At 40.9% G+C, this 21011-nt stretch overlaps 1 protein-coding gene across 28 annotated transcripts in view; it reads left to right on the forward strand.

Moving 5' to 3' along the window:
• Positions 1 to 21011, forward strand: part of ptprdb (protein tyrosine phosphatase receptor type Db) — a 227028-nt gene that overhangs the window by 72076 nt on the left and 133941 nt on the right. For 26 of the 28 annotated variants that reach the window (XM_023956020.2, XM_023956040.2, XM_023956048.2 and 23 more), the window contains exons 4-6: positions 8716 to 8792; positions 9920 to 10093; positions 10707 to 10745. The gene's annotated coding sequence lies outside the window, so the exon portion shown is untranslated. The remainder of the gene's footprint in view (positions 1 to 8715; positions 8793 to 9919; positions 10094 to 10706; positions 10746 to 21011) is intronic. The other 2 variants (XM_023956023.2, XM_078945234.1) reach the window with 1 other exon arrangement.

The following is a 21011-nucleotide window of genomic DNA, read 5'->3' on the forward strand; positions in this document are numbered from 1 at the left end:
CACTGATCATATTTGCAGATGATACTCTGCTTTAGAACTTAACTCATTGCTTGTTGAATCTTCTAGAACAGTCAATAATTCAGTCAACTGAACGAAAGAGAAAAAGAAACTCTCTTGTTCTTGATATGGTTAGTAATTTTGTAAATGTTTAAGCTTCATAGATAGGTTAGCAGTTTTGAGAACTTTTTTGGAAATAAAGTTAGAACAATCACACGTCCATTTAAAAACTCAGTATTAATCCAATTTTGTCCTTTAAGGTAAAGTTAATTTACTTTCTATGAACGCAAAGCTTTCACTGTGACATTTTCTCCTTGGAAAGAGTACTGACCCTTTTAGGCTACACAGCCCCCAGAGTCCAAACCAAAGAGGATTTCTGTGTCTGTCTAAATAATATTTTATCCAAATGAATACGTTTCCCCTTCACTGTTTAGAATTTAGGGCATCTGTGTCTTTTAAACAAGGAAGTGGGGGGGAAATGGGTCACCATGCAGTGGGACTCAGACTATTCATTAGGGCGCACATTGCAATCGTCTCGTGGCCATTCTAATTCTGCCCATCATTCCCAGTCAACACTCGTTTGGAATCCAATATGTGGCTAACATTTGCGACCTCATGAAAAGTAAGAAATAACCAGGTGTCAGGTCATGCTGGTCTCTTCCACCTCCACAGTGGTGACATTCTGCCACCTTCCTCTATTTATTCAGCCTATATTAAAGCTCCATCTCATTTTCTTTTGAAAGAAAAATGTCAGCTATGCAAACTCCAAAAGTTTACAAGTTCCCTGTGAGCGAAAATGAGAGGCGTTTATCTTAGCAGTAACAGAAGTCAGGAGTTGGGACATAAACTGCTCTATTTTTTACCTAAAATGTACTCTGCAATTTAATCCTGTAAAGATCCACTTTTAGGAAAATTGTGTTTTTGGTGTTTTTAACACGTTCTTGATGCATGATGGAGGACATATACACTGACCAAAAATATAAATGCAACACTTTTGTTATTGCTCCCATTTTTTATGGTATGAACTCAAAGATGTGAAACATTTTCCACATACACAAAATAACCAGTTCTCTGAAATATTGTTTACAAATCTGTCTAAATATGTGATAGTGAGCACTTCTCCTTTGCCAAGATGCACCTCACAGGTGTGCCATATCAAGATGCTGATTGGACAGCATGATTGTTGCACAGGTGTGCCTTAGACTGGCCACAAGAAAAGGCCACTCTGAAATCTTCAGTTTTGTTTTATTGAGGGGGTCAGGGGACTCAGACAACCAGTCAGTATTTGGTGTGACCACCATTTGTCTCATGAAGTGCGACACATCTCCTAAAGAATGTTCAGCTCAAAATTGCATTTCTGAGTATTTCTTTGTTTTAAATCATTGTGAATCAGGAGAAAGATTGTGTTTGTGACTTAAAAACACGTCAGCTGGGTCATGAGCTTCCTGCTCCGCTTCATTTTGATGCCTCCACTTACAAACAAAAAGATCCGTGTACGTCTTTGTTGTCCTCGTCTGAGCTGGTATTTGGCTCAAAAATGTACGACTGGAAAGCTCCAATATTGCTCGTCATTTTTGTTGCACTGGCAATGTCAGGTTGGAAGTCTGAGAGGATGTAAGCTTGCAGAAGAGCATTCAAACAGATCGCTCTTAGCTACGAGTCATGTGATGTGAAGGTGGGGTTGCTCTGTATCAATTGTCCCACCCACAACTTGAAGTCAAATTTCTGATAAACTACTGCCGCTAAAACGGCTAAAAATGACATAATCATAAATAATAAACCACTTGGAAGGTTTTTAAAATAGAGGTTTGTAGTGGGATTTTAACGGCAATAAATGATCATTTAAAGATTTAGGCACAGGTTAAGATTCTTCTCTGTCCATTTCTACCTCTCTTCTCCTCACTCTGTAACTCCCATTCATATTTCTTACTTACCCCTTTCTATTGTAGAGTCTTTCTTTGACTTGCTTCGCCTCCTCAGATCGTCGCTCCGCTGGCCTCCAGCACAGTAGAGTTCAATATGTCTTTGAAAGTGGGACATCACGGCGCAATTTGTTGCTCCTACAAAGCGATTACTCAGAACTCTCACCATTTATCCGTGACTACTTTAGACCCGCTTCAGGCCCACAATTGCATCTTCTGCTCAGGAGGACAGCCGTCATGGTTTTCCCGTTGTTGTCGTGGTTCAGCACAGCCCTTCTGTCACAGTGGAAGTCGTGTCATTTGACTTCCATTATACATTTCCTAATGAGAGGTGTTTGCAGTCACGGAATGCTGTAGCGTCAACACTCACTGTCAGTAAATTTGAAAATTATTATTTTTTTGGTTCCTTTTTTAACGCTTTAACTACCCAACCAAGACAAAATATGTGCTCTAGTGTTTGATTGAGCAGGCAGGTAAAGGGTTTTGCACATTGTCTTAGAATTTCTGTCAATTTTGTGACTTTTGAGCTTCCTCTCTGAACAACACAGTGATTTTTTTTTTTTAAGCTTATTGGAACCATGCACATTTTTTGGAACCATTCACATAATAACAAAATAGAAAAATTGGACTTCTCACACAGGAGGGAAGCTTAAGATAGCATCTCTCCTGTGTGTATTCTGTTGGGGTTTTTTTTCCTGCAAGTTATCCAACACCGATGTGTGAAAATGGACCGATTCTGCAGCTACAACAGATGAAACATGGTTTTGCACTTAAACTTGAATTAATACATATTTCAGTGGGCTGCACACCACCTTTATCTCTAAACTTGGCATTGTCTGATAGACCTCCCTTGTTATTCTGCTTGTGGTCAAATGCTTGTTGCATTTGCATTGAACGTTTGCTTTCATTTAGAATCTGTAAACCGCCGTGAATCTATCAACCGAAGGACTTTATATATTTAAAAGGATACATGAAAAGGTCCAGGACAAAGTAAAATGTAGATTTAAATCATCAAAGACTGAAATCTGCTTTAGCAGTAGGAATTTTGTGAAACAAGAAAAAAAAGTGTTTTATTTGAGAATCCATACTGCTTTTGACTTTGCAAGAACAGATCAACACTTGCACAGTACACCTCCTGTTGTGTGATGTGCTTGCAGTTCATTCACTCATTTCCCCAAACCCACTTTGTTCTATGCAGAGTGATGTGGATAAACTGGAGCCTTTCTCAGCAGGAAACCCACTTTTCTTTTAACATTTGTGTCCTATTTTGTTGTATTTTGTTATGATTGATGTTCTCTGAAGCTGGTCACTGTTGGGTTGTTCTTTTATTGTATCTGTTATGTCACAAAAGAGTTAGTGATTAACAAAATCAAGATAATTTATTCCAGTTTTTTTTTTTTTTTTAACTATAGAGAGGATTAAGGTGATTAAATAGCTGCTCTTTTCCACCTGCTGTTGTCAATACACTGACATTTTGGAGCAGGTCTAATTAGTCTGGAGTCCGTTAAAGTTGGGTCGGGCTCTGCTTGAGTGAATGAGGCCTCGTACGACTGTCATGGATCCCTACCGTCATGAAAGACTAAAAATGAGATGCGGGAGAGGCAAACCGAAACCCTACAAGTCCCGTTTTAGGAGATCTGTCTCATCTGTAGCCCATGTTTAACTGTTTTAGCTGTCCCAATTGGATACTTTTTTATTAACAGCTAAAACTAAATCATGTTTTTATACAGTAAATCATCAATCAATACAACACATCACACAGCTTGAAAACTCAGTGTCGCTCCATGTCTGTTTAAAAAAAAAACACAGAAATCTTTTTGCAAATATTTAACTACGGTTAATAATTTATATGGCATGCCACATTGTGTTGATGTGTTTATTCGCTCGCTTTGAAGCGCCCACATTTGATCTGGGGCATCTCTGTGTGGAGTTCTTTGGTTCCCCGTGTGACCGTGTGGGTTTCCCCCCTCCCACGATCCAAAAGCGTTCACGTTTGGTTATTTGTGCTCTAAACTGTCAGAGGAGTGAGTGTGGAAGCTTTTCCTGTCTTATATGTCTCTGTGCGGCCATGTGATGGATGACGGTGCCTCTCGGCGGATGACAGCTGGGGTGGACGCCACCTGACCCTGATAAGGGGGACGTAGGTTCCGAAAATTATATAGATTTGTTTGGTGTCAAAGGGAGAAAATGGCAGACTTAAGAGATAAACAAATAACCCCCCTTTGTATTAATTATTGCAAATAGTTGTTGATGAGCACCAGAAACCATTGGGTTGCATCACTTCCTCTATGCTGAGTTGCCGGTTTAACCAAATTCCTGGACCCACAGACATCTGGGCTGGATCCAGCTCCAGGAGAGGGAACACTAGTAAACTAGTAAACACTAGAAAACTCGCCTGTGGTGATACATTTTGCAGCACACAGGTGTTTTAAATCCCGCTGCCAACTTTGATGAATTTGACTTGGCAGTGCTGCCATAAAAACAACAATACAGCAGGTGAGAAAATGGAAAGGCAACTCTCCGTCTTTGGTGATCGTAACAAATCCAGAAGCAGGATCGACTCCTAATTGGCAGAGCACAGCTGTCTGCATCCAAGATTTTTGAAGATGTGGAAACACCAAAGCAAAGCCACTCACATGTTTGTACAAATCTTCAACTAAACCCTATAATGCTTAGACGGTGTTTAACAGGGTCAGAAAGAAATCCGACTGGTCTGTAGCTCATGTTATGGCCAGAAAAAAAGTGGACTTTGAATGTGGATGGATGTAGTGGTTGTGTTAAGATAATTAAAATCCAGTTTTTCAGCCATGTGGTCATTAATTTAGCCCAATACCTGGACTTTCCAAATTCCAGTAAAAGCCTTGATCACATTCGCCTGTTAGGGCAATACTGTATTTGTACTGTACTGTACTTCTGGTTTTGGGGTTGTCCAGGTCCTTGAAGGGTCGCAGACAAAAGCAGCCACATCTTAAGGGGAGCAGAAATGTGTTTTACACTTCCCTCAAAGCTGGACATCATGAAAATGGAATGTACCATTGTCGAGTGTGTGCATTGTGAAGCATCTCTAAGGCTAATGTAGGATTTTGCTTACTTAACCTTTACTCCTCCTTGCGTGTCCTATAAGTGCTTGCTAGGACCTGTCAGTATGCCTTTAGAAGAAAACTCACATGAACAATTTGGCTCTACAGCCTTACAGAGCAGCTATGACTTTTAGATTTTGTGCAAGCCACGACATATGCCCATTCTTCCTGCTTTTAAGTTGGAACTTTTACATTAGTGAATGAAAGGAGTCTTTCTTGGTTAACCACAATGTGGGTATTACGTGAACTGTAATTGTTTTCAAGTTTTCCCTTTATTTTAGAACAGCTTCAGTCTGGAAGTCAAGGGTTTGCCTCTCAGATTGTTCTTGTAGGAACCCCCATAGCAACGCTGCAATTTCCAGACTTGGTTTGTCTGATATTTTCTTTGAGGTCTTTGCCAGGGATGCACAGCATACACAATATACTGTAAATGCTGGGGAAAAAATACAAGTGCATAGAAAGCTGGCAACTTTTTATCCACCCATCCATTCATCTTCAGAACCCGCTGAATCCCTTTCAGGGTCACGACTGCTGGAGTCAACTCAGCTGTTGGGTAAAGGCGGGGTACACACTGAACAGGTTGCCTGTCTTTTCACAGTCACACCTATTGGCAATTTAAAGACGCCAATTAGCCTCTGAAGCATACTTTTAGACTGTGGGAGAGGACAGAGTACCCGTGGAAAACCATGAATGGGGAGAACATGCAAACTCTACACAGAAAAGTCCCAGCCGGGATTTGAACTACTACTCCGTGCAGCCCCAAAATTCTACTTTAAAACAAAAAAAACAATACTCCGTGCCCCCATGTGTGTGAATCATTTAAAGGAAAGTGTCGGTCACACCACATTTTTAAATCATAGTAGTCTTTGTTTTGTTTTTTACCTTTTGACAAAAATGAATGACTAATTGAAGTTCCTTCATTTTGGCATTTTTCTCTGAAATTTAAAAAATCTATTGCTTTTTTTTCCCATGCAAGTTTACTGAAGCACAATATGAAAGGAGGGAAGGAGGAATGTTTTAGTTTAAACTTCTATAAGTTTCAGTGAGGGATGCTTTGTGAAACCAGGACACGAATGCACAGTGGAGCGCTGTAATCCACCTCACTCCAAATGCCAGATGTGGCTGTACTTATTGTACTTTCAGCCACTAAGAACAGTTTCTTCACGTAGTATGGGATTAAAATGAGGCACCAGCTTACCTTTCAGTCTGTTCCACTTTCTAGAAGAACTGCACTGAAATACTTCTTATTTTACCAAATCTTTTTCTAAAACGATTCAAGGCCAGAAAGTCGCTTTTGAGTTCATGCGGGATTGATTCCCAGCACTTGACGTGCATGTTTTGCTGTACTGAGCACGTGCAGGCCAATCAAAATCTTCACTTGTTTATGCAGAACTGTGTCATGTTGTTTTAAATCTCGCTTGCCAACTTGGCCAGCAGTGCCTTCCTGAACATTCTGGGCAAATGTCGATGAGCGTACCTCAAGACTGTAAACACGATCGCAGCCGAAATGTGTTTGCTGTGCAAATGAAAAAAGATGTTAGTGAGCCGATTATTTCTGCCCGACTGATATTGAGATGTTTGAGCAACATATCTAGATGAGATGAAGGTTGTTGGCTGGCGTGTCTGTGTTGCGGGTGGCCCTACTGTGCTACTACATTTTAAGCAGACTTAAAGGATCAACATCTGATGCCCACTCTGCTGCCCTGCTTACCCACTTGCCTTGATGTTGAGTTCAGTTGACAGAAGCCTTTCACACATGCTGAGTGAAGCCAATCCAAAGTAAGCCAAGTTCCCTTTGAGCTGCCCTGTTTAGGGTTGAACATCAAAAAATTATCTGGGCCATCGCTGTGCAAATCACTGCAGAAATTGTTTTTTTTTTCTGTGAAAAGAGTTCATGCGAATTTGCTTCGGTGACCTAAATAATCTGCTGCTTTGGCCTGAATCATATCCAGCACCAGCCGATATGATAGAGCGTCCAGACGGAGCACCTGGAGACACAACTACTTCTAATTGTGAGCAATATTTGGGGCCCCGAATTGTCACTTCAGCCATTAGGATTAAAGGGTTTCAAAGGCTGCTCTGAAGGCGTCCTATGGGAGTCCTCACTGAGACTTCGAGCTCCCCCTTTTACCAAATAAGTTTCCAGGCAGATATTCCACTTTATCACACAAAAATCATGGTGGAATGTGGAGTGGCTTTGCGGATAAATGAAACAACATGAGCTTTTTTCCGAATGATCTAGTTTCAAACCCCCTCTTCGGCACAAAGCTGCCGAGGGTTTAATTACTGCTGCTGGGCCAGCACAGGTGAAGCATGAACTCGCTAACAAGGTGTTTTTTTTTTTTTTTTTTTTTCTTTTAACCGCCCAGCTCTGAAATCTAACAGAGAGATACGACAGAAAGGAAAAGTGCAGGCCAGAACTGCAGCCTAGCCTTGATGTTCTTTGCTCCCCGGCTTCCTGAGCAGGCGGCCCGGTGACCGTCTGACTCCGAGAGGTCAGCCTCGCAGAGGGAGTGCAAAAACTGAATGAAAAAATGGAGCATTTAACCCCTATTGTGGCACGGTTGTAAAAAAGAACTAAGAAAGATGATGCAACAGAAGAAGAAAGCGAGGGAGGGATGTGTCATCAACTGAAAATAAAGTGTGAAGCCGTTCTCACACGTGGCACATAACCATTTGCCACAGTAGATATGATATAAGCAACCCAGGCCTGTGATGAAATGTAACACAAGCAAGATCATGGGAGCCAAATGCAAAAGGCAGATTCTTCAAAATGGGTTTGGGATGACATTACGTAAGGCGTCAGTGGCCTCAAAATCCAGTGGTGTTTATGGGTCAGGAGGTGCACCAGCACCAGATATGGCACACGCCCCGCTTCTTATTTGCAATTAAAATCATTGGAGGTTTGAACATCACCGGATCCTGTGTTTAATGTATGCTGCCATCATCGCTTGTTACGTCGGTCAGCAGCACAAGCTCAAGGCGCGGTGAGACAGCACAGACTGGTGGCGGCTCGCCGTCATGGCAGCCTTCTGTTGCCCAGAGCCAGATTTAGTGATGTCATCCTCCGGTTTTGCAGTAAAAATAGATTTTATCTCCTCCGTTTCATCGAGCTGAAACAATAAGAGGGCTGTAGAATGACTGAAGCTTTTAAAGGACAGGAAATTTAAAAAAAATTAAAAAAATTATATATAAATTTTTTTTGTCAATCTCCCTACATTACAAAACATGGAACGCCATGTCAGACTGGCATCTGCATGTGTGCATATACATTTCACACGCCTTCTTGCTCTCATGTCCTAATGCGACCCCCCGCTTGATCTCAGAGTGTGTACTTCTCATGGATGCATGCTTTTCCCACCCGGGTCTTACAGGCCCTCTTTCCCTCACAGCTCTTAAGATCTCTAAGCTGCTGGCATGGAAACCTTAAAAGCCTTAAAAGCTCCCACTGCAGGAGTTGAGCTACGGAGGTCCATTTGACCCGAACTGCTTTTGGAGCACCTCGTCTGCACTAGCTCAGAATCAGAGTTCCCTTTTGAAGCCTTGATCTGAATGCTATGACTTAAACATTGGCTCTCTGGTCTCATTCTCAAACACACACATGCAAGCACGCACGCATGAAGAACTTAGTTGAAGGTCAGAGTTGGATTTTAGGTCTATAAATCTGATGCTTTGCTTCTAATCTGTCTTCAACGTCCTCTCTTCCTGTCTTGTAGGAGAATTCTGGGGAGATTTCTTTCCTCTTTCGATCCTCAAGGATGAAGGCTTACGTCGGACCTGTGCACTAAAACAGGTGAGGACCTTTCATCATCACACTGACTGTAAACCGTTAACTTCCTTTAAGCTACGTTCACACCACCCATGGCAACACGCGTTACAGTAGCCGCTTTCAATGATAAGCCTATGGAAACCCAGATTTCCGGCTTCCATTTTTAAAACTCTTGCGTTCATTTGTAGCTACACAGGTTTTGGGCTCTACACACAAAATGCATGGCCACTGAACGCCCGTTAAAAGCTAAACCAGTTGAGCGTTGACCAACTTTGAAAACTAAAGAGCATGGTTTGCAGGATTTGGACTGCTTTGGCATTTTGCACCAAGCCTCTTCCAACTGTGAGTACATGTGCTATAACTGAACACCATATGTTAAATACATGTTCAAGAATGAGCATTTAGCAAATGATTGACTGTGAGTCGCATGTCTGGTGTGAACGTAGCTGTAAACTCACACTTCCTTTTAAGGCTACGTTCCCACCACCCTCGAAAACACGCGTTCAAACGAGCACTTTCACTGAAAAGTCTATGATAACATGCATAAATGCGCATTTTAGGCTTCCATATTTAAAACTCTCACATTCACACGACAGTTTTTCAGCTCAATGTACAAAAAGCGTGAAATCTTAACACATGTTACAAGTTAAACCAGTTGAACTATGACCAATCTGGGACTTGGATTTGGTAGTGACGTTTTGGAGAAGAAATCCATCTTTGCGGTTTGTGCAAAGATGACACCAAGTCTTTCATATATCAGAATAGAGCTGTGAAATAAAAAGCCAGGAGGAAAACTCACAAGATTTGCTCCGCTTTGACATTTCGCACCAAGCCTCCAACCCCCAACAGTAGAAAAAGAAAAGGAAGAAGCCCCTCCCTGCTTGTCCTGTATAAAACAATGGGCTAAACGCAACAACCTTCGTTTGGCGTGTTCTCAAAGATGCGTCACATGCCTGGTGTGTATGTAGCTTCAGAGTAGAAAGCTAATTTAGATCATTAATATTCATAAGCAAAAACTACAAGGGAGCTATGGGAGGGGGGTGTCTTTGTTCCCCGACGAAAGTGATGAAAACTTAGAAAAAACCCTGAGCAAGCAAAGTCACTGTCGATTGGCTGAAAGTTTAACCGAGCATCATCCTACCCCCCTACAGGAGCAACAAACCTGCTGCCATCGCAGCAAACACACCCGAAGGACAGACATACAAGGAGACAGACGGGCAGACAGGACAAGAGCGAGCGGCGATCCCCAGCTGTTCTTAAAACGCTGCCACTGATACATAATTGAAGACGCGGCTCTTCAACGCATCGCTGAGCCTTCCTCTCAGGTTAGCCTTCAAGTTTGCATAGCGTCACCGCTCTAAATATAAAGTCTTCGCTCATCCTCTTTGAGGTTGCTAATAGTTGCAGAGATTGCACGCAGCTTTCAGGGCCACTTTTCTTTCCAGTTGGTCTGACCGTTTTGATGAGAACTCTTAGTCATCCAGGTCATGTTATCCCAGGATTTCTGTTCTTTGGAGGAGGTTTTTCAGAACTTCAAACCCCCAAATTAGCTTTTCAAAGAGTTCTTAATGATACTTTAGTGAGAGTCATTCAGACTTTTAATTAAAAGAAAAAAACGCACCCACATTTCTTTATGTTTTTATTTGCTCCTCAAGAGATTTCACCTGTTTAAAGCCTTTTTGTGTGGAGTACCTAATCTAATCTACAGGTGGCAGCAGAGCAACATACCCTGATTCAATGTGGCTCCCTTTTTACCAGTTCTATCTTTGCACTCCTCTCAATTATCAGTCCCTCATCACTGCAGGTTCATAAGGGAAATATTCTCCCCATTAGTAAAAAAAATAAATAAAAAAATAGACTAAAAAGTCTCATGAATGGCTGATTAGTTAGCGTGTGACTGGCGCCATCCTTACATGACTTATTCTGTTTCCTTTTTAGCTCCAACTTTCCAGCTTCAAGAATGAACCATGTGCAAAGGTACGCTTTGCCTTCCTTTAAAAAAGAAAAAGAAAAAAAAGAACAAAAAACAGTTCTGGTGTCTTTTTGCTTTTGTTTGTGCATTTTCCTTCTTGCTTGGCTGCGTACACTCTTCTTTTTTTATGCACACTGAAGAGACACTTATCCATGTCATTGGGAATGTGATCGGAACGACTCACTGAGCCGCACACCGACTCTGCTTTGAGGAGATCTTCCGACGGCTGGGAAATGTTCCACGGGTGCCCGACTCACAGGAGGGTTGCACTTTATGGCATTTTACACTGAAATTGCACGTTCAGTGAGACTGTTGGGCAAACTGGTCTAAGCACTGAAGAAATTGCTGCCTTTGGGAGCAGTGATTGTAACACTTAGGCTTGAAGCACCACTCAGAGTCAAAAACAACTCTGGGCTGAAAGAAAGCCAGTGATTTCTGCACTCTGTTCTAAGAAACTGGGGACTCTATGAGGTCTGGAGGTAGAGATTACCAATGTTAACATTCACATAATATTAGGACATTTAAATTCAGTTTTTTTATAAAGCGCAAGTTCACATCTAAGATCACCTCAAAAATCTGCAGAAAAAGCAAATTAATTATGCCCCCTCAGCAATAAGCTTTGCTCCTCCCCAATGTTTGAGTCAATACTAGTATCTTTATTGACAAAGATATAAATCATCCATATGTGCTTCTTTAAGCATTGTAAAAATAGCAAAAGTATAATGTTTAAATGAAATTTAAACCCCTCAATGCATTTGCTTTTGTGGGGTTCTGGGCTTCCACTCTGCTGTTCTCATTTGCCACCCTGCCAAAGTCTTCTGCCCCCTCTCCTGCCCGGCCATACAAACATGTTCTACCTCCACCCTTGCAGAAAAAAAAGACATAAAAAGGAAACATCTTTATTTAGAAATCATATTTATAGTGTTTTTAAGTGTGTTTTTATGTACATAAAGACTATAAGTAAAGGATATCTGTGGTAAGATAAAAAGGCAGCTTAATACCTGCAGTAATAAGAGAAAAAGAAGCAGATAAAAAAAAGCCTAAAGCATCTGCTATAAGACAAAAAAAATGATGTTAGTCGTTGCAGCAGTTTGAGACCAGGAAGCAGTCGAGCATAAAGACAGAGCATCTGTTATAAGAGAAAAGAAGTCAATGATGAGAGAAGATGATGAAGACTAACAAATTACTGCAACGTGGATCAGAAAAATGAGTTAGTGAGAACATAAACAGTACATAGGAATGAAACCACAGGAAAATCTGTTAAAAGAAAAATTCATGATGAAGATTGACAAACTCTAAATTAGTTGTGAAGAAAAAAAGGTTGTTGTTGTGCTTTCAAATAGGAAAACGTTTTAGAAGAGAAGACCAAAAGTCCAGATGCTGTGACTTAACATGAAGACATCACCTGGATGAATGAGAATCTTTATCAATTAAAGAAATTATGCTGCAGGATGCAAACAAACACAAAAACATCTATTAGAAGCCAAGAGATGTACAAGGGGTTTAAAAAAAAAAAGTTTCATTTTGGCCCGGTTTTGTACTTGGGTTTCTCCGAAAAACTAGTCCTGACCATGTCTTACTACTTAAAACTGCATGAAAAGATATACAATCATTAAAAGTCAAAGTTGATCTAAATAATTCACTATATAGGAGAACTGGACTAAGTGACCCCACCTTGTATTTCAAACAGGAACAAACCGCTGGCTCCAAGAAGCCAAAATCTCATATTCAAAACATTTAATTGACAAAATGAAGAAAGGTGGTTCCTGGTTTCTCGCACTGTAGGGCGCACCGTCAACGATTGGACTATTTTCGGAAATATGTCATACATATTCTTTAATTTTCTACCGTTTTATCCCTTTCTGGATTAGGGGGCTGCCGATGCCTATCCCGGCCACTTTGCGCGCATGCAGGGGGACACCCTGGACTGTTTGCCAGTCTGTCGCAGGGCCTCAATCACACACCCATTCAGTCTCACACTCACCCCTAGGGACAATTTAGAGTTGCCAATTGACCTATGAAGCATGTTTTTGGATGCATGCATGGGGAGAACATGCAAATTCCACACAGAAAGGTTCCCCATTGTTGTTCTGTTTCAGGTCCCCCAGCCGGGACTTGAAGCAGGGGCCTTCTTGCTGTGAGGCAAGAGCGCTAACCACTGTGCAGCCTATGTCATAGATATATTTTCACAAAACTATATATTAGTAGGAGTGTGGACTTCCAACAGGCTCTCTCCTGACTAGCAAGAGTGGATTGCCATAAATCAATAACTCAGACAGACTTGGACCAGTCACTGCTTACTGACGATGTCAGGCTACAACATGGCGGCATGTGTATCACGAAAAATGGCGACTGAATTCATTGGTTGGAGCCGGAAGTAAGTCATTTTCTGTAGGTGACATCACACTCAGTCCAGTTTTCATATACAGTCAATGATCTACAGTCAAATTGATTTTTCATTAGACATTGGCTAATAATTTTGACCAAAACTACATTTTATGTTCCGTCTTTCATCATGTTAAAAAATAAATAAAAAAGTCAAATCAACATCAAGCTCTTTGCACTAACATTTAATACAGCTGGGCGGCATGGTTTTAAAACTTGATAACGCTGAATATGTTTGCTTCAAAAATACTTCTAATTATTGAAGCCACTAGGGGGTTATTGCTGGTGCTCCTCTTTGCAAACATCTACACAGATTTGGAGAACAGAATTGGAAAGGGTCCTTCCTTAAGCAGAACCTTCTCCTGCTGAGTTCTGCCTGGCTCTTAGCAGAATGTTTCCTTGTCATGCCCACTCATAAACCTTTTAGTTCTCTGCTTTTTTGTCGCACTCAAGAATCTATCTTTTATTTTGTATTATTTTTCTATCCCGTTTATGTTTCTTTTAAATGCATATTTTTCATTGATAAAATTGGAATATATGATAGACAGTATATGTTTTGTCCCGATGTTTCCTTCTGATTGCTCAGACAAGATTGATTTATAAAGTTTTTAAAAGCACACATGCATGTGTGGATATAAAAAGAAGACAGGATACAGCAGCAATCACTTTGACAGTTATGAAGTAAAAAAGTGAGTTTGTTCCCCGTTCACGGTTTGCTGAAAATGCCTCATTGCTGTTGCATAAGCAGCTCATAAGGCACATGGTAGATCAGCACAGGGATGGTGCCACATCCGAGGATAACTGGGTGTGAAATGAGAGCGAATGCCTGTTCCTTAAAGACCACCTTGCAGAGGAAACCCAACTTACTGCATTAAGTCTTTCCTTTGATTTGATTTTAACCACCATCGCGAGGTGTCATGAGGTGGAGGATTGCAGAGAAGAGGAGGAACTTTGGTACAACAGGAGAGACTAAAGCTGAAGGATAAACTAAGATAAGGAAGGACAGGACACAGAAAAACAAAGGCAATAAGGCAGCAATAATGGCTGTGGGACAACATAGAGACTAAGGTAATTACAGCAATAACAGCATATACATTATGTATACTGTATATGCAGTGAGTTTCTCAGCATCCTTGGACTCTGGGATCATATCTACAAGAGATGAATTAAGATGAAGCATCCTACTTAAACCCTGGAAACTTCAATTTAAACTTTTTTCTAAAGTTATAAGGCTTTAGTGATGCTGGAATGTATTGAGAAATGAACAATGTGCATAATTTGGTGTCTGAATCAGCTTTTATGTGCAACTTAAAGGACATTTCAAGCTCAAAGCAATTTGGCTGCAGAGGTGCAGAGGAGAGATGAAAGTCAATGGAAACAGGGAGGAAATAATAAAAAAAAACTATTTGATTTTGACTGGAGGACATAAAGAATAAAATTGAAGGTTAATAGTGATATTATATGCAATGCTGATGGAGACAAAACCATGTTGATTAAGCTAAATGTTGTCAAAGGTTTTGGTGAGACAACAGAAAGAGGAGACATTTTTACATCCAATAGATATTTGTATATCTGAGAGTGTGTGGATGAGTATGTCTGTGACAGGCCCAGCGTTTTTAAGAAACAACTACATTTGAAAGCTACAAAGATAAACCCCCTCCTGTCCGTTGCTTTGATCACTCTCCAACTTTGTTGTCTTATACCCCAGTCTCCCATCTACAATATACCACTCTCCATCTCTTTTTCTGACTTTCAAAAAGAAAGGCATTCATACACAATAAAAATAAAATGTAGCCTCAAGTACCACAGGGGTTTCTACAAATATACACCTCATGTGTCTAAAGCTAGAAAAACCAAAATCAGCTTTTAACTGTTTGCTTATGCTAGACAGGATAAATTATTTTTAAACATTGTTGAAATTCACGTAGTTTAAGAAACAAATGGAAGGCAGCTAAAGCTCATGCTATAAAAATAAATGTCTCGTGGCCACAGAAACCAAAAAAATACAAAAGAACTATCCAAAATTTGATTATTTATTACATTTTTATCAGAAATCCACTGAAAAGTGGATCACCTTTAAACCGAGCATCAAATAGTCTCTTTAAGTGTACTACAAGTATTATTAGTCTTTACTCAAAGTGAAGCAGTATACTTGAAGTTCACTGTTTAAATATTATCTATATATTTTAAACTTAAAATGTTCCAATTTAGTCTGAAGACGTATTCAGTTACTAAACTTCTGACAACACAGGTAAGGTAAATCACCTGTTACCCCTCGTTGGGACATGCAGGCTGCATACAAGAACTCTCCAGGCAGTCTTGGACGAGTTCTTCCAGTTGTCCCCACGTTTTTCACATGCTATTGAGCCCTGCGTCCAGATCTCGGCGCCACATGTTCCTAGGTCTCCCCCTTTTTCTTTTTCGTTTTCCTTGGGGATTCCACGTCAGTGCCTGCCTTGTAGTGCTGGATGCAGTTTTTCTTAGGGTGTGGCCAATCCATCACCATCGTCTTTTGGAAACGTCTTCCTCTACTGGTTGCTTCTCTATCCTGTCCCATAACTCATGATGATGTTGGGCCAGCGCACCTTTAGGATTCTTCTGAGACAGGTGTTGATGAAGGTCTGGAGTTTCTTCATCAGCTTAGCAGTAGTCCTCCATGTCTCAGCACCGAGTGGTGTGGATTTTACAATGGTGTTAAAGATCCTCATCTTGATCTTGCGAGTCAGATCTGTTGCTCCCCATATGTCCTTCAGCTGATGGAATGTAGCTCTTGCCTTACTGATGCGTACTTTTACATCATACTCGAGTATACTTCAAGAGTACTTTTGCTAAGGGAATGACAAAACGTTGTAATAAATCTGAAATGGTGTAATAAACCTGACCTTGAAAGAGCAAAAGCAGCAGGGATTAAACAAAAGTATCAGTTTTTGATAAGAAAAAAAAATCCTCATTGACATTTATTGTATGTCTCTTCTTTCTTTAGAAATTGCAAACCTAGAAGTATCTTGCTGTCTTTAGCACACTGGAGACTACTGTCAAGATGGCAGTGTGTTGATTTATTAGTTCCAAATATATTGTGTCTCTGTCCTTGTGTTCATAGAGTTCTGAGCTATTTCTTTTATTACCTCTTTTTTGTTTTTACACCTCAGAGTGATGAAAGACGCTCCAGATCTTAATAATTTACTCACACAAGTGGCAGAAAGGCACCCATGCAGGGGCTGTCCCAATTCTGTTCCCACATTGTGCTTGTAATGACGTTTAAATACAAGCAGGTTTTTTTTTTATATATATTTACCCTCGTGTGTGCATTTTAAGACTTATCAAAGCCTTGCCCACAAAAATTCCAAAGATATTTCCCACTTTTGTAGCCCTCCGCTCATAAATTTAGGATTCCTCTTGACAAAATAGTGACCATACGTAAAATAATCTTAACGGTTCATTAACTTTTAGCTGTATTTAAATCTAAAACACTTGTATTTTTCAATGTTTTTTAACAAATGTGGGTATTTTCTTAGAATTAGATAAAAAGGGCAGATTTAGGTTTACCATTGGCTATGCACTTAAAAAGCTTTGGAATTTGTTTTACTTATTTTGTAAAAAATAAAAAAGATGTAAAAGTAGTTAAAAGGCACTTTGATGCACTGCTTTTGCTTTTAGGTTTCAAGAAGTTTTTTTTTGTTTTTTTTTAGTGGAGCTGGTGTAGGTGTATGTAAATCTTTCATCCAAGCTATTGTCCCTTTTCTAAACCTGCTCTTGCCCACGCTTCCCAGGCATTTATTACCTGTACTTCTGTAAATCAGCCGTTTTATCACAGTAGAGGGGTTGAGTTGCTGGCAGCTATGTTTTTAGGGGTGTTTGTTTATAGTAGGTCTTTCTGATGTGCTTATTTTAATGATGACTAATACCTGGTATTGGGTCAGGTAGTGTCAATGGGAGTAGGCATGAATTTGGTTTGGGAACGGTCCATGTTGGTCTTAAAATTCTGGTAACCTTCGGCATTGTCCTTCTGGTATTAGAGAAGAAAGAGCCAGTCTATTTCTGCAAAAGGGGTAGTTTTGAGATGGTTAAAGACCAAATTAGTTGGTCACATATACAGTCACAAATTAATGTTTTAAACACCCACTACGATAAAAATGTTCACATGTTCTTGTGGCATTTTTTTATGAGGGAGGACATATGCTATGAAAGTGAAGCCTCAAAATGCTTCTGGTGGTCTGGCCAGAGCTGCGCATGGCAGCTCTGCTACCATCAGTGTATGATTAGGTGTGAATGTGAATGGGACTATGACTACAAAACATTTTGGGCTTAACTTTGTTTCATGGGGGTGGCCAAGGTGCAGGAATAGGGCGGTCGACCTCTGAGTGGAAGACTGCGGGTTAGATTCCCGCCCACATTGCCTCTGGTGGTTAAAGGTTGGCACCAGTGTTTGGCAACAAAGCCTCCATCAGCGTGTGAATGTGTGGATAAGACATGTGACTGTAAAGCACTTTTGGCCTATGAGGAAGGTAGAAAATCGCCATGCAAGTGTGTGCCATTTATCATTTCGGGCTTTAAAGAAGGTAGGAAAGCGCTAAGTTAGTATACCCCAATAACCATTTACCTATCTGCTACCTGCCTCAAGTAGTCTCTGGGAATTCCTGGTTTGTGTCAAATTGGGGAATGAAAAATCAGGGGCATGGTTGATTTTCACCAGAGTTACATCCATCCATTTTCTAAGGGTACACCCTGGGCAGGTTGCCGGTCCGTTGTAGAGCCTCATAAGAATTTAGCAGAACTTTTAAACCTAGACAATACAAGCGGGCTATCAAAGGAAAAATTAAGTGGAGCAAACTGCCCTAATACTTGAACAAGAGGCAGCACATGACCAACTAGTCCCATAACTAGCCTATATGTGCAATACATGCAAAACACAGTTGCGACCTCCAAACCACTGAGTGTGTCTGTGAGAGGACCATTACATTTTAGTATGACAAGTTTTCCATATTTTCTGTAGAATAATGACTTTAACCTTATAGCAAGCCTGTTGGTTTGACAAAGCATGTTCAGATTCTTATCCTACAACTTCTGTTTAGGTGCATATCAGTATTCACTATGAAGTTCAAGAATAGTAAAGCAAATTTAAGAAAATCAAAGAAAAATCCTCTCTTAAAAGCTTAAAAAAGGGAAGACACAATTTTACTAGAGATCTCTAAAATATTGTTTTAAATTGTGAATGCAATGGTGACAAACAAGCCATCAGAGCTCATAATGATTCTGCTCCCAGGAGTGCCACCTTGGGGGAACCAATCCCATTTTATCTAACAAATTAAAACAACCCTTGAGTAATGCTACCAATACATGTCTAACTATGATCATGCGTGTCTATTGTGTCTCCAGAGAGCTTAGTGTGGTCCCCTTAATAGCTATTGTGACAGCCACAATATGCTGTACCATACAGAGCTGGCTTCACAAAAGGATTACACCTAGATGATTCCTCAATAGAGAATTTAGTCTCGGCTAGCCGAGCCTAATCGACGGCTGTGGGAGCGGACCACAGCACTGTGGAGCCGTGGCCAGATATGACAAGAACAGAGAGCAGCCAGATTAGTTCAAACTGAGCTCCAAGCTGACTGAGCATCTCCTGACAGCTTCTTCCAAATCTCTCTGTGATGCAGTCTGAAGGAAACACTGTTCCCCCCCATTGTTTCCTTTTGTTGAAACGTTTCTGTCTTCCGGTGTGTCGCTGGTCCTCATTTTGAGAGCAACCAATTTCTGGGATGCATGTGAGCCATCGCCTCATTAGCCGGTGGCTTTCTGGGTTGGTCTTTCGTCTTTTTCCCACCGTCTCATAAATTGGAATTACCCCAAATGCAGCTTCACATTTGATCATTTCGGTTTGGTGGGTAATGCAGGACTCGGCTGTACTCATACTCATTGCATGTACCCACATGTTTAAACACAGTGGAGAGCTTAACATGCACTACATTGCTAATGAGATTATCGCTGCTGAGGGCTCCACTCATCAACATCTTACCTCTCTGTATTCATCCTTTACAGGTTCCTCATGAGAATCTGTTTCTAGGGGAGTTCTCTTTCTTTCTGTCTTACAGTGCACTTCTTGATATCCTCTTTCACCCTATTGTTTACCCTTCTTACCTAATCTTAGCAATCTAAATGCATGTTTTTTTCTGTCTGCTTCTCCATCCATAAAAACATGTGACCACTTGTGTTTGTACATGGACTCTCTTTTAATGTTGTAACCCCAATTTAGGAACTGATGTGGCTAAAAAGACACAAACAAATGGACTATGAGAACACCGGGAACATTGTTTTCCCAGAAAGACATCATGCAACTCCGCAGATCACTTTGTGAGCTAGTTAGAGTCTGTAAATGCACAAATCTCAAACTCATCATTTAACACTGGAGCTTTGGCTTAGTGTTGACATTCTTTCGACTACTGTAAAGGCTGCATCAATTCACACGAATGCACGTAAACTAGTGCATCGCTACGCAAGTTTTTAAGTCCGCTCACGGGCTCTACGTACAGATCGGGTGTTTATTGATCACACGCTGGAAGTTTGACCAGTTGAGCTTCTGACATCTCAATTGCAAAAATGCTGAACTATGTCCAATTAGGGACTCTGATTTGGTAGTCATGTTCGGGTAGCATCCTTTTCAAAATCAGGAAGTCCCAATCATTGTTAACATGATCAAGGAGGAGAAATTAATAATTGTGGTTTGTGCCCGGCCGGAATTATATGACCGCATGATGTACAATTAAAAGCCAAGTTCCATGACCGGAGTTTGGGCCGCGGAAGCACCCACCTTCGACTGCCACCCAGGTGGAGGAGTTTATATGTCTTGGGGTCTTGTTTACGAGGGAGGGAGTGTGAGATTGACAAACGGATTGCCGCAGCGTCTGCTGTAATGCGGCTGCTGTACCGGCCCATTGTGGTGACAAGAGAGCTGAGCCAGAAAGCAAAGCTCTCAGTTTACCGGTCGATCTACGGTCCAATACTCACCGATGGTCATGAGCTCCTGGTCATGATAGAAAAAAACGAGGTCCCGAGGGGCGGCTGGGTGCTCCCTTAGAGATAGGGGGAGGAATTCAGTCCCCCAGAGGGAGCTCAGAGTAGAGACGCTGCCCCTCAACATCGAGAGGACCCAGTTGAGGTAGCTTGGGGATCTGGTCCGGATGCTTCTTGGATGACGTGTTCCGGGCATGTCGCACTGGGCAGAGGCCCCAGTGAAGACCCAGGACATGCTGGAGAGATTAAGTCTCTTGGCTTTGCCTGGGAACATATCAGGTTCCCCCCAGGAGAGCTGGAGGAAGTGGCAGTGGAGAGGGATCTCTTCAACCGTTTGGGCAATCATCGTAAATCCAGATGATTCTGTTGTGGGGGAAAGCTGTTTTTCTCTGCATCAGAATCAGCTGATTCATGTTAATCACGTATTACGGTATGACAAGGACAGTGTGTTATTAAGGTGTCGCCAGAGTTAAAAGGTTAAAAAAGGGGTTTCCTGGTGAAAGGTAAAGGAGTGTCCTGGTTTCCTTGTTTAGTATTGTAGAATAGAAACAAAGATCTGCTTCCGATCAAAGATTTATGTTGATTTGGCAAACATTATGTTTAGGAGATGCTGTCCAGCCAATCAGTACGCATTGTGATGTTAAATAAATAAATAAATAAAAAGTCTACCAAATTGAACTGCTAAAAATCTGCAAAATAACGAGGTGAACCGTAATACACAATTATTATTGATTTAAACTGAAGGGGCACAGTAAAAGTAGTCATTCTGAGTGTTAAAGTCTTCTATTGGTCTTTAATCAATCACAAATTCGTACTACAGATTTTCAACAGTTTTCACAGATATTTTGCTCTTTTCTCATTTAAGATGTCATCTCTCC

This window comes from Oryzias latipes, chromosome 1 (assembly GCF_053564925.1).
Source record: "Oryzias latipes strain Hd-rR chromosome 1, Olatipes_Hd-rR_3.1".
NCBI classification, from domain to species: Eukaryota; Metazoa; Chordata; class Actinopteri; order Beloniformes; family Adrianichthyidae; genus Oryzias; species Oryzias latipes.